Source organism: Lissotriton vulgaris, chromosome 5 (assembly GCF_964263255.1).
Source record: "Lissotriton vulgaris chromosome 5, aLisVul1.2, whole genome shotgun sequence".
NCBI lineage: Eukaryota > Metazoa > Chordata > Amphibia > Caudata > Salamandridae > Lissotriton > Lissotriton vulgaris.
Genome location: NC_141693.1, coordinates 1,707,829,191 through 1,707,842,557, shown reverse-complemented (window position 1 = coordinate 1,707,842,557; position 13,367 = coordinate 1,707,829,191).

The window sequence follows — 13,367 nt, the reverse complement described above, 5'->3', positions numbered from 1 at the left end:
CCCCCGCAATGCAGGGGCTGCGGGGCCTGTGTTACGCCCCTGCTATGTTGTACGTCTTGTGCGTATGGACTCGAGAGACGTACACGTAGAGGTTTTTCAGTGTGAGGAGGAGGCAGGAGAGAACAGCCATTGCGAGGAGGAGGCAGCCGAGGAAGACGCAGCAGGTAAGTGCTCTTTTTATTATTTTTATGCCTTTTTAATAACTTTGGGAGGGTGGAGAGGCCGCCTAACTATGCTCCGCCACGGAGTCGTGGTTTTGCCTGAACTCCGCGTTCGTAGCAGAACGCAGAGTAGGCAAAACTACGCAAACGCCCCAGGCGGAGCATAGTTTCCCCCCCGGGGTAATGTAGGAATAGAGGCAATCCCACAATATGGCACATCAGCCACACTCTGGTGAGAGCATCCTGCTGAGGATGAGGATGGACTTACATATTAAATGGCCTTTAAATCATGTGTCATCAACTAGGGTGTCCAAGCCAATAGCAATGGAGCTCACAACGAGTTCAGGTGTGTTGATTGATTGAAGTATGCCAGTGCCGCATGTTCCGGTACTGGGCACTATATAAATATCATTGGAATCAGTAGGAACATCCGTGGCGGTGGCTGCTCTGGTGAATCTCAACTGTCAGCCCCTGCAGAATGGTTCATTGTACCGTAGTAGCGGCACTATTTTGTGTGCAATGATGTGCGTAGGACCATCACTTTGGTGACGAGCCAAGCTGCAAGGCCTGTTTCCTGTTGTCGGGTAGTGTGTGGACCATCACTACCGGTGGGGTGTGTACAGCCCTGTATCTTTGGTTCTGATATGGTGTGGTTCAGCAGCTGAGGTTCCATTGTTAGTTGGCTGAGTCTCACTACTACATGCTTGTGGCTCACATTTGAGCACACTACTAAGCTCAAGAAGTGCCTATTGTATTCACAAATGGAAGCTTTAGATAGTCAAGTAAGTATCTGTGCAGATGTGTGGATTATACTCAGAAATAATTAGTGCTCAGCTCCTCAGTGAGAAATATTACTAACTCAAGATGGTGCAGTCACAAGTGCATGACAACTCTCCATCCATTCGGTTGAGTCTTGCCAAAGATGGTAAATGTGAAGCTTCATAGTTTCGATGAATTTGAAGCTGAGGGTAATTGGTGAGTATGTGAGTCTGTGCCTTCTTGCGTTAATTCTGACAGGTCCGCTAGTAAGTAAAATAATTCCAGTCACAGAAAGTGGAGTATGCTTCCTATAATGAATGCTTGAGGTGATTGCTGGGGTGCGTAGGTAGGTAAGAATCATGTTAACTTGTTATTTTGTGTTGCAGGTGGAGTTACAGGGCGAGCCAGAGGCTGAATGGTACATAGGGGTACCCTTTTCAGGAGCGCAAAAGGGGTGAAGAAGCCAAACAAAGCATAGGAGTTTTTACTGCAGGACCCTGGAGGAAAACGACGGTGCTCCGCTAGTCCTTCAGGCGGTTGTAAGCCTGAGCAACTGGGGGCTTGCCTTGTCACGCTCTGCCCCTAAAAAGGCGTGAGTAAAGAGATGGACTGGTGGTCCACGGTATTTAATGGAGATAATCCCACAAAATGGTAGCACCAATTGGGTCAGCCACGGTGCAGTTGGCTTGTCAAATGGGCAGGGCAGCTAAGGTTAGTCACCGCAGCCTTCCCTTGGATGGCCCATAAGTTGACCCACCACGTTGGCATATTTCTTATATGAAATAAATCTGCAGCAAAATGTTTTCCAACAAATATGTCTTGTGTGTTTATTTTATTGCTGTGCACGCTATGTTCTTCATGTGAGGTGAGGTTGCCTATATTGGCACTATGAATGCTTGAGGTGACGGTAGCCATAATAATAGGCAAAAGGACAAGAGCAAGGCAGAAGTGAGGTGGATGCTGCATGACTCTTTCACCTCGGCTTCCTCTCATCGGCTGATTGCAGCTCAGTGCAAGCCTCTGAAGGATACAACAGTTGGCGTTTGGTAGAAACTGGTCGATGAATCTGTGCCAGCGTCTGTCAGCACACTGATATTATATTGGTTGTTGAATTGTCCAGTGTGTCTGTGTTTGCGAGCCTGTCTCTCTAAGGCAATGCTGCTACTCTGCTCTGAGTTCATTGGTTCATGTCTACAAAATGAGGCCTATGCACAATGATCCTCCTTCTGATCCCTGGGCCCCTGCTTTCTTTTTTCCTCTTTCATGTCCTCATCTATAAGACTCTCAAGGTCCTACTAATTACTCCAACTGTATGCTTGTTTTCTTCTCCTTTCTTTGGGGGCTAGAAGTCTCTATTACATTAAACTATATACAATGCACAAAGGTTCGAGGAAGGCGTGGGGTTAGCCATCTTGTGGCTTCTCCTGGCAAATGTTACCTTGTCTTATATTTATCTCAGCCATCGTGGCCACAAAATGCACCCCCTTTTGTCTCCTCTTCCTCTCTCTGGCCTCCAGCTCTTGTTTTCTCCCTTGACCCCTTCTCCTCTTCTCTCTCAGACCCAGGCCCAGCTTTTGGCTTGGGCAAGCTGGCCTAGGTCCAGGCTGCCAATCTTCAGAGGCGGTACAAAAGGGGGTGGTGATGGACGGAGCATCTGAATCAAACAAACACTCACACCCAGTCAAAAGATCTGGGTTTAATCCATCACTGTTCTTTAGCCCACTCTGCCACCCCAGTTCAGACATAGCTATATGCAAATCAGTCTGACCCTGTGCCTCATGGGAACAGTCCAGCCCGAACTGCCAAGCCATGACTTCCCTGGACCGGAAACAAGCTTCCGAGGACCGGTTTCTGGCATTCTAGCCGTCTTCAGCCCGGCTTGCTTGAATCCAGTGGCAAAGTGAGCAAGGGACTCACGTCTGAGCATACCCTGCCACACTTATGGCGGCCAAAAGCGGTACAAAAGGGGGTGGTGATGGACGGAGCATCTGAATCAATCAAACACTCACACCCAGTCAAAAGATCTGGGTTTCATTCATCACCGTTCTTTAGCCCACTCTGCCACCCCAGTTCAGACATGGCTATATGCAAATCAGTCTGACCCTGTGCCTCATGGGAACAGTCCAGCCCGAACTGCCAAGCTATGTCTTCCCTGGACCGGAAACAAGCTTCCGAGGACCGGTTTCTGGCATTCCAGCCGTCTTCAGCCCGGCTTGCTTGAATCCAGTGGCAAAGTGAGCAAAGGACTCACGTCTGAGCATACCCTGCCACACTTATGGCGGCCAAAAGCGGTACAAAAGGGGGTGGTGATGGACGGAGCATCTGAATCAATCAAACACTCACACCCAGTCAAAAGATCTGGGTTTAATCCATCACCGTTCTTTAGCCCACTCTGCCACCCCAGTTCAGACATGGCTATATGCAAATCAGTCTGACCCTGTGCCTCATGGGAACAGTCCAGCCCGAACTGCCAAGCCATGTCTTCCCTGGACCGGAAACAAGCTTCCGAGGACCGGTTTCTGGCATTCCAGCTGTCTTCAGCCCAGCTTGTTTGAATCCAATGGCAAAGTGAGCAAGGGACTCACGTCTGAGCATACCCTGCCACACTTATGGCGGCCAAAAGCGGTACAATTATGAATCCGAAACCGGTCCCAGGATGCCTGTTCCGGTCCAGGGAAGACATGGCATGGCTTGGCGGTTCGGGCTGGACTGTTCCCACGAGGCACAGGGTCAGACTGATTTGCATATAGCCGTGTCTGAACTGGGGTGGCTGAGTGAACTAAAGAATGGTGATGGATTAAACCCAGATCAATTGACTGGGGGTGAGTGTTTGATTTGTTCAAACGCTCCGTCCATCATCCCCTTTTGTATCGCTTTGTTCGCCCTAAGTGTGGCAGGGTATGCTCAGACGTGAGTCCCTTGTTCACTTGGCCACTGGATTCAGGATAGCCTGGCTGATGAGGATTATGAATCCGAAACCGGTCCCAGGATGCTTGTTTCCGGTCCAGGGAAGACATGGCTTGGCGGTTCGGGCTGGACTGTTCCCACGAGGCACAGGGTCAGACTGATTTGCATATAGCCGTGTCTGAACTGGGGTGGCTGAGTGAACTAAAGAATGATGATGGATTAAACCCAGATCAATTGACTGGGGGTGAGTGTTTGATTTGTTCAAACGCTCCGTCCATCATCCCCTTTTGTATCGCTTTGTTCGCCCTAAGTGTGGCAGGGTATGCTCAGACATGAGTCCCTTGTTCACTTGGCCACTGGATTCAAGATAGCCTGGCTGATGAGGATTATGAATCCGAAACCGGTCCCAGGATGCTTGTTTCCGTTCCAGGGAAGACATGGCTTGGCGGTTCGGGCTGGACTGTTCCCACGAGGCACAGGGTCAGACCGATTTGCATATAGCCGTGTCTGAACTGGGGTGGCTGAGTGAACTAAAGAATGGTGATGGATTAAACCCAGATCAATTGACTGGGGGTGAGTGTTTGATTTGTTCAAACGCTCCGTCCATCATCCCCTTTTGTAATCTTCAGAGGGGCGCACAGAGCTGTGTCAATTAAGGTCATGCAAACAGGAGCGCCCCTCTTATCTTGCTCCAGATTTGTCCCTGTCCCTTGTGCTCATTTCTCTGTCAGATTTGCCAGTTTAAAGTGGTTTCAATCCTTCATCATCATACCGTAGGCAGTGCTTTAAATGGGCAAGTACTGTCAGGTACTGAGGACCAGCACTTTTATATTTTGAGTGGGAGAGTACCTGCACTTCTCAAGAGATATTTTATACTTTTAGTTAGCGAGTACCAGCACTTCTCAGAAACAAGCAGGTACTCTGTTACGGAGTACATGCACTTCTATTTTTCCATTTCAAGCACTGACCATAGGCACGTTTTACCACCCCATTAGCAGCTAAGCTGTGGGTGATTTAGGCAGTACTTAATTTGTAAACAAATAAGTGCCAGGACTCTCCCCAGGAGGCCACTGCAGCTTGCACCACACATTGCCCTTGCTAAGCTGTCAGTTACAGTAACAACACACAGTGGCAACCTGTACTATTACCAGGGGCCAGGGAGAAGGGCAGTCGGGTCACAAACGTACACAAACACTCACTCACCCCCATGGAGTCACACATGCACACACACATCCATTTACAACACTCACTCCCATATGTTCATGCACGCACCACACATTAGAAATAAAATCATACTTACCAGCGCAGCTCTGCCTCGGAGATCCCATGAGGGTTGGGAATGCTGCCTTCCCTCATTGGCTGACCTTAGATCAGATAATGAGGGAAGGCAGAGATCTCTCAGTCATCACAAAGTGGAATAGGGTCAGTAAGCCGGCTGACCCCACCCTTCTGTGTGACAAGGTGTCAGTGATTGACACACAGCCCTGGGCACTTCAAAAGGTTAGAACTGAAGCGCCCAGGTTCAAGGCAATTAGTGACGTTCCCCCTCGTCATGAGGGGGAGGGCCTCTGGGGGATTTGTCCAGCTGAAGATGTCACGCCCACAGGAGCCATGACTTCTTCAGCCCGGCAAAGTTTCGCTCAGGCAGCCAGCAGCATGTGAATTTAGCTGATGTCTAGCTCCTGGCTGCCTGACCCAAAAATAAAAGAGTACCAGCCAGGCTGACCTTTGCTCAGCCTGACAGACATTCTGTAAGGAGGCCAAAAGGTGAGAGGGTGTGACCCCTCAGCCCATTAGGACAGGCAGCTGCTAAAAACGCAACTACTAACCATCACACTCCTACACGTGTTGCAATTCAGACTATTTCAGGCACCCAAAGCAATAAGAATGGTTTGGGCGGCAGCTAATAGTATATGTAATGTATATTGTATTAATAATTACCTGTTACTATGGTCATCTTAGAATTAGCCAGACTGTCACAAGCAGGGTCGGACTGGCAGTAGCGGGCATCAGTTGTTTCCCCAGGGAGCTGGAAGGGTGGGGGATGTTTTTTCAGCAGTGGGGGCTGGTTTTGTTCCTGGGGTTGGTTTTGCAGCGGTGCTGCAATAGTGGCCCCGAGTGACAAAAGCAGTAGTGCACACTTGTATCCCCCACATCCAGGGACTGGTCTGACAACATTGCCAGGGCTGCTTTGTGTTCCCAGTCCAGCTCTGCTCACAGGTGCCAGTGTTGACAATTAAGTGCTGGTGCCGAGCACCGTAAACCGGCTCAAATTAAGCACTGACAGGTAAGCTGGGGGAGGTCCAGAGATGTTTGTTCAGGGGACATTGACTGCTCAGCCAGGGATTGACCAGTGAATATGAAAGGGCTTCCCTGCTGCCTCACTCCATTGACTAGCTTCAGCAAGGGCGCCAAACTTCTCTCCTCCCAAGGTACTATTTTAGCAAAGGCCGGCTCTGTTCAGGCCCTTGTCACGTCATCTGCATCCTGGATTCTGTGACCCCGATCCCGTCTCCTCTGTTTACCAGTTTCTTCTTGCCAGGGTGAAGCATGCAGCTGGTCCCACCGAACCTGCAGCTTAAATGATTCTAATTAAAGTGACTGCAGCGACACATTTAATTCTCGACTCTTGGAAGGTTGTTGGGTTCCTGGGAGTGAGAGAAAGGCCACCCAATTAAGCATGATTCGATCAATACACTGAATGCCAGGACAAGCTCAGTTCATATGCATCGATGAAGCACAAGGCGAAGGTAGAGCTAGAGAGAGTATAGACGCGGAAGGGTGAAAAGAGAAGCGAAGGGCTGGATGCTTCAATACCAGCGTGTGCTCCCAGTTTCACACGTCATAGCGTTGTTGTACCATAGCGTACCTAATTGGGAAATGTGAAATCAATGAAATCACACAGCTTTTCTGTTGAAGTATACATTTGTTGCAGGTCATTTGAATAGAAGTTTGGGTTTCTAGCATCAGCTAGATATTGCCTTGCAAGGTCATATTTCTCGAATGTTCTTTGTGCATTTTAATTAGTGAGCCCACCTTGGGGTTAGTTAGAGGCACTTTAGACTTTGAGAGATGCAGACCTCTCTTGACTTCTCTGACTGTGTTGCTTCATGCTATAGATGATTCCTTTTTTAAAGAACTTTTAAAGAGGTTTTGATGCGGAAACCTTTCTTGCTTCCTTGATTCAATAGGGTATTCCCTATCCATAGGTTATTACAGGGTTTATTAGATGCTGCAAAAGTTTTCCAAGTACACGGAGAAGGATCAAAATCATTTGTCCAGCCATCAAGTTTTTTTCCGTCATATGTTGTATCCCTGCAACAGAGATTCTTATATGCTCTCTTATATGCTCTTCGCTGTTGAGGATGCTTTGGTCTTACTTTGATAATTTTATATTTTTACAGTATGTTCTTGAGATTGATTTATATATTAGTCTGGCTTTGAGTTTGTAATCAATCCTCTAACTTCAAGTTATTGACTCAGGCTTTTATTGTGTGGTCTTAATGATCAGACTGTATTGGAAATTTAAATTGTTGTTAACCCCTTTTCCTCTCAGGCTGCTAAAAAGGTCTATTGGCTAGAGATGGTAGAAACGCCCAGAGTGTTTTCAGAACATATAAAAACATGACTCCTGTTTCAGTTGACCCTCTCTGAAAACCAGGACGTGCTAAATTTTTTCAAATCTGCCGGACAGCTTATGAAAAACCAGGTATGTCCCAGCAAATCTGGGATGCCTGGTCACACTAACTGTAAGCAAAAAAAGCACACAGTGGAAGTGATTTTGCATAGAAGCCCCTTAAGAATCCAGTAAGCCCAGCTTTGTCCCAGGAGGACTACCCAGAACTGATGCAGCCTGCACCTAATCCCATCCCAAACTTTACCCATCTTTCCCCTTCTGTAAACAGTGTAGGGGTGGGGTGGAGGCTACTGCTGTGGCACAGGAACCCACACTAAGGGGGTCATTAGGATGGCGGGCGGACAAAGTTTCCATTTTGTGGATTGGGACCGCCCACCATTGGTGCGGGGATCGCGTTGCAGACATTAGGATGCGCCTGCCACACTGGCGGGCACATTCTGTATTCCTGACATTGCGGCGGGCGGTGCTATCAGCACCACCCGCCGCAATGCCAGGAAGGCATGTCGTGCACTTCCATGCTCTTCCATTCCATTCAATTCACACTGCGGGGTGCCTGCCATGTTCAGTGACTGCCATGTTGGACATGGAACTGCAGGGGGGTACCATAACTACCCCCCAAGTGCACCCCCCACCCCCAGAATAACTGGGGGCTTGTTACGGGCACAAACCCGCATTCATGCTAATATGGATGGCAGTGTCTCCCAGACACCGCCCCCATGTTAGCTGCTTTTCCGCCCGGTCGACTCTGCGACCAGGCGGAAAACTGGCGGACGGTCTTTCCGTCCTCCGGGGTACCCCCGATATGGTAATGTGGCGGGGGGTAAATGCAGAGCGGGCGGAGGTTTTTAGCGGGCGGATCGCCACCGTCATACGGGCGGTGGGGAACCGCCTGCTAACCTCATGACCCCCTAAGTTGCTGTCCCCACTAAGGTTGTGCACCTGAGCTGTCAGACTCTACGACTGAAATGAAGAGTGGGATGGGATTGAAGGTCAGGCAAGCAGCACATTAGCAGAGCTTGTAACACAATTTCAGACAATGCTTTATGGCATGAATAAGGTGCATTGGCAGAACCCTGTTGGGCAGTAGTATTGGAGTGGCAGTAGATCGTCCATCCAGAAATGATGCACATTGTCAGAGCTTCTTTAGGGTTCTATGATGAGAAAAAGGGATTCTTATGACTGAAATTAAGTAATTGATAGAGTTGGGAAGGGGGTTGACGTCAGGGAAAGCAATGGCTGATGTATGCTGACTGAATACCTGGAGATGTTACAGGTCAAGAACAAAGGTGTAACTTAGTGAGATTCGAGGGGTGTGAATCTCAAATTTCTTACTAAAATAACAGTGGATTGCAGGGTGAATGGTTGCAGTGAATTAGGATTAACTGTTTCCATGAGGAGCAGGGACAGTACTGATTTACATTAGATGAGCCCCTGGGGCTGATATAGAGTTTGATGGATAGGGATTCCATTTCAACGGTGATGGAATACCCTGTCCATCAAACTCCAGGTTGGCTGAACCTGATTTTGAGTCAGGCAGACTGCAATTTTTACGCTGATGGGGTAAAATTTACTCGGTGCAAAACTGCCTCCGACGGTCCAGCGGACCAAGGGCTGTCAGAGATAAGCCATCCAATCATCTTCTCTACTTAGAGTAGATGGTCAGATGGATTCTTTTTTAATGTCTATAATACTAGGTATGTATATATATGTATATGTATATGTATATATATAGGTATGGCTGTGAGGGACAGTGAAAAATAAAATAAATGACCCCCCCCACCATGGAAGCAAACACCAATGGTGTAGAGTGCTCATTAGTATGTTTCTTTTTTTAAAATACACTCCCACTTTGGGAGTTTGTTTTTGAAAAATAAAAAACTTTGGAAAAGTTTGATGGCCGCAGTCATGTTTGACGGAGTGGTCTGACAAACTTTTCCTACATTAACAGGAACCACCATTGTACAGAGATGTCCATGGGACCAGCAGATATCTCAACATTTGGCTGGGTGAATAAAGGCAAAGTGGTAGACATAAAGTCATTTGCCACCCTATCTACATTTACTCCGTCTGTCAAACCCTAAATCAGGCTCTCTGTATAGTGTGGCATTGCAGGTTAAAAACAATGGTTCAGAGTGCCACCACAGCATTTGCCTGTGGTTAGACTATTTGCAAGCATTTGTCCCAACATCTTTTGGGTTCTCATTGCCAGTAGCATGCCTGGAAACCTAAGGCTGTCCCAGCTTTCCACACTTACTACTGCCAATGTTTGTGAATTCCAAAAAGTAGTAAGTTTGTATCCATTCAAGGAGTACATCTATATTTTCAGAAGTGCTACATTTTGTTATACTGGACTCCATATATACACTTAAGTTTCTGGTCCAAAAAGTGTACAGGTTAAAACCTCTGAGTAAAATAGGGACGAGAAAAACCGACACAGACATACAGGATCTGACTCAGGACCCCCAGAGCCAACTACCAAGCCATGAAAGCATTTATTAGAGGGGTGTCACACACCAACCCCCCCCCCCCTCTCCTTGGAGCTACACTCCCAGTAAGAAATAAGGCTTCTTGGCAGAGCCATGCAGGAGCCCAACACTGCATTAGCATGTAGGACCATCTTTCCTACAGTGTGTGAAGTGCAGAGGTATTTCAACAGTGCTCATTTTTTGAAGGCCTCCATGTAGCCACCATTAATGAGCTTAAGAGGAAGATATCTTTGAAAAGAGGCTTGAAGTTATCAAAAATCCCTGAGTCAAGTCCAGAGACAGTGAAAATGATATGGGAGAAGACTGGTGTATTCCTGGGAGGCAGGGACGTAGCTTCCATTGGTACAGCTGGTGCAGTGGCGCCAGAGCCCTGAGTCCTGAGGGGTCCACTAAACCCTGATTATTGCTGTATCTCACAAGTTAACAGAGCCTTCAGGCCCCATCTCCTACCTAAGACTAGGGCCTATGGCACACTGGCTACAACGCTGAAGCTGGAGAAGAGCTTGACAGCGAAGGGTCCCAAAGCCCCCAAAGGGTGGAAAGTCTGGCACTATGCCATGCCTATGCCAGATTCTCTGGAGTCACATAGGACCCAGGATGTTCTCATTGGTCATTAGAGGAAGAGGAGAAGAGTCAGTGGATTTCAGACCTAATGATTCCTGGTCAGTACACACTGTGGGTTACAATCGCTAGGACTACCAACCTCAGTAGATGTGTTTACGGCACCACAATGGCCCCCGCTCCACTCCAGGAGGTGGTGCCCGCTGTCTAAACTGACACCTAGTAAACTGGATGCTGCATTTTTTCCAACCAATGACTGCCGATAATGCCCTGATCAGATGGGCCCTTAGGGGAATAGAAAGGATTTGATCTCACGCCAGCTAATACGTCCCTGTGCCATCTCTTTGAAGGCTGTTAACCAAGAGGAGGCATAGGACACTTTTGTGTATGTTACGACAGGAAGGAAGATGTAGCAATGAGTGTGTGGAGTGAGCCAGAACCAATAAGCAAGAAGCTATTGATTTATGGCCGAATGGGTGGAATTATGGGTTTACCTGGCTCTTCCAGACAAGTGCTGTGCTGTTTATGGTTCTGACTGCATACACCTTACTGCAACAGGTGTGTGATGTGTGACTAAACTGCAGAGAATGACAGCCAGCCTGTGGAGTAGGAGATGTTGTTCGTGGACTTGGACATGATTCATGTGAATAGGATTTCTTGGACCCGAATACCCACGGCGACACCAAGTGTAAATCATGATGTCCGATGGTTCTTTATTTTCCTGCATGCATGGGCACTCTGGCCCAGGCGTGTCTCCTCTGCCATAGAAGCTACCAGTATACTCAGAAGTGTTCTCATGGGCACAGGGTGTGTGTGCTCCAAAATAGGAACCCTGGACTGCACAAAGGAGATGTTTTGGGTCATAAATCTAATGCATTGGTAAAGACTTGACTGGTGCTATCACTAGAAGATAAAGATACACGACAGGACACTGATGAGGTGCATTGGTAGAATTACGACTGACTGTGGAGCTAGAACAGCAGGCGACACCTCGGGTTGTGATTGACGTGCATGGGTAGAATTGTGACTTTTGCTAGTGTTGTGCTAGCAGGGGACTCCTCAGATCGTCAATGAGACGTGTAGAGTAGTGACTGACTTTAGTATTTGGGCAGAGGGGATACGTCAGGTCTTGAATGAGGAGCATTGACAGGGTCCAATGCTGTAATAGCAGGAGACACGTCAGGTCGTGAACAAGGTGCAGTGCTAGAGCTGTGTCTGGTGTTAGTGATGTAATCGCAGGGACCACCTCAGGCCGTGAATGAGGTGCATTGGTAGAGTTGTGACTGACTATCATGCTGGGACAGCAGGGGCACCTCAGGCCGTGAATGAGGTGCATTGGTAGAGTTGTGACTGACTATCATGCTGGGACAGCAGGGGCACCTCAGGCTGTGAATGAGGTGCATTGGTAGAGTCGTGACTGACTATAATGCTGGGACAGAAGGGGCACCTCAGGTCATATATGAGGCGCATTGGTAGAGTTGTGACTGACGGTCATGCTGGGACAGCAGGGGCACCTCAGGCTGTGAATGAGGTGCATTGGTAGAGTTGTGACTGACTATCATGCTGGGACAGCAAGGGGCACCTCAGGCCGTGAATGAGGTGCATTGGTAGAGTTGTGACTGACTATCATGCTGGGACAGCAGGGCCACCTCAGGCTGTGAATGAGGTGCATTGGTAGAGTCGTGACTGACTATAATGCTGGGACAGAAGGGGCACCTCAGGTCATATATGAGGCGCATTGGTAGAGTTGTGACTCACGGTCATGCTGGGACAGCAGGGGCACCTCAGGCCGTGAATGAGGTGCATTGGTAGAGTTGTGACTGACTATCATGCTGGGACAGCAGGGGCATCTCAGGCCGTGAATGAGGTGCATTGGTAGAGCTGTGACTGACTGTCATGCTGGGACAGCAGGACACCTCAGGCCGTGAATGAGGTGCATTGGTAGAGTTGTGACTGACTATCATGCTGGGACAGCAGGGGCACCTCAGGCCGTGAATGAGGTGCATTGGTAGAGTCGTGACTGACTATAATGCTGGGACAGAAGAGGGGCACCTCAGGCCGTGAATGAGGTGCATTGGTAGAGTTGTGACTGACTATCATGCTGGGACAGCAGGGGCACCTCAGGTCGTGAATGTGGTTCATTGCTAGAGTTGTGACTGACGGTCATGCTGGGACAGCAGGGCACCTCAGGCCGTGAATGAGGTGCATTGGTAGAGCTGTGACTGACTATCATGCTGGGACAGCAGGGGCACCTCAGGCCGTGAATGAGGTGCATTGGTAGAGTTGTGACGGACGGTCATGCTGGGACAGCAGGGGCACCTCAGGCCATGAATGAGGTACATTGGTAGAGTTGTGACTGACTATAATGCTGGGACAACAGGGGCACCTCAGGCCGTGAATGAGGTGCATTGGTAGAGTTGTGACTGATGGTCATGCTGGGACAGCAGGGGCACTTCAGGCCATGAATGAGGTGCATTGGTAGAGTTGTGACTGACTATCATGCTGGGACAACAGGGGCACCTCAGGCCGTGAATGAGGTGCATTGGTAGAGTTGTGACTGACTATCATGCTGGGACAACAGGGGCACCTCAGGCCGTGAATGAGGTGCATTGGTAGAGTTGTGACTGACTATCATGCTGGGACAACAGGGGCACCTCAGGCCGTGAATGAGGTGCATTGGTAGAGTTGTGACTGACTATCATGCTGGGACAACAGGGGCACCTCAGGCCGTGAATGAGGTGCATTGGTAGAGTTGTGACTGACTATCATGCTGGGACAACAGGGGCACCTCAGGCCGTGAATGAGGTGCATTGGTAGAGTTGTGACTGACTATCATGCTGGGACAACAGGGGCACC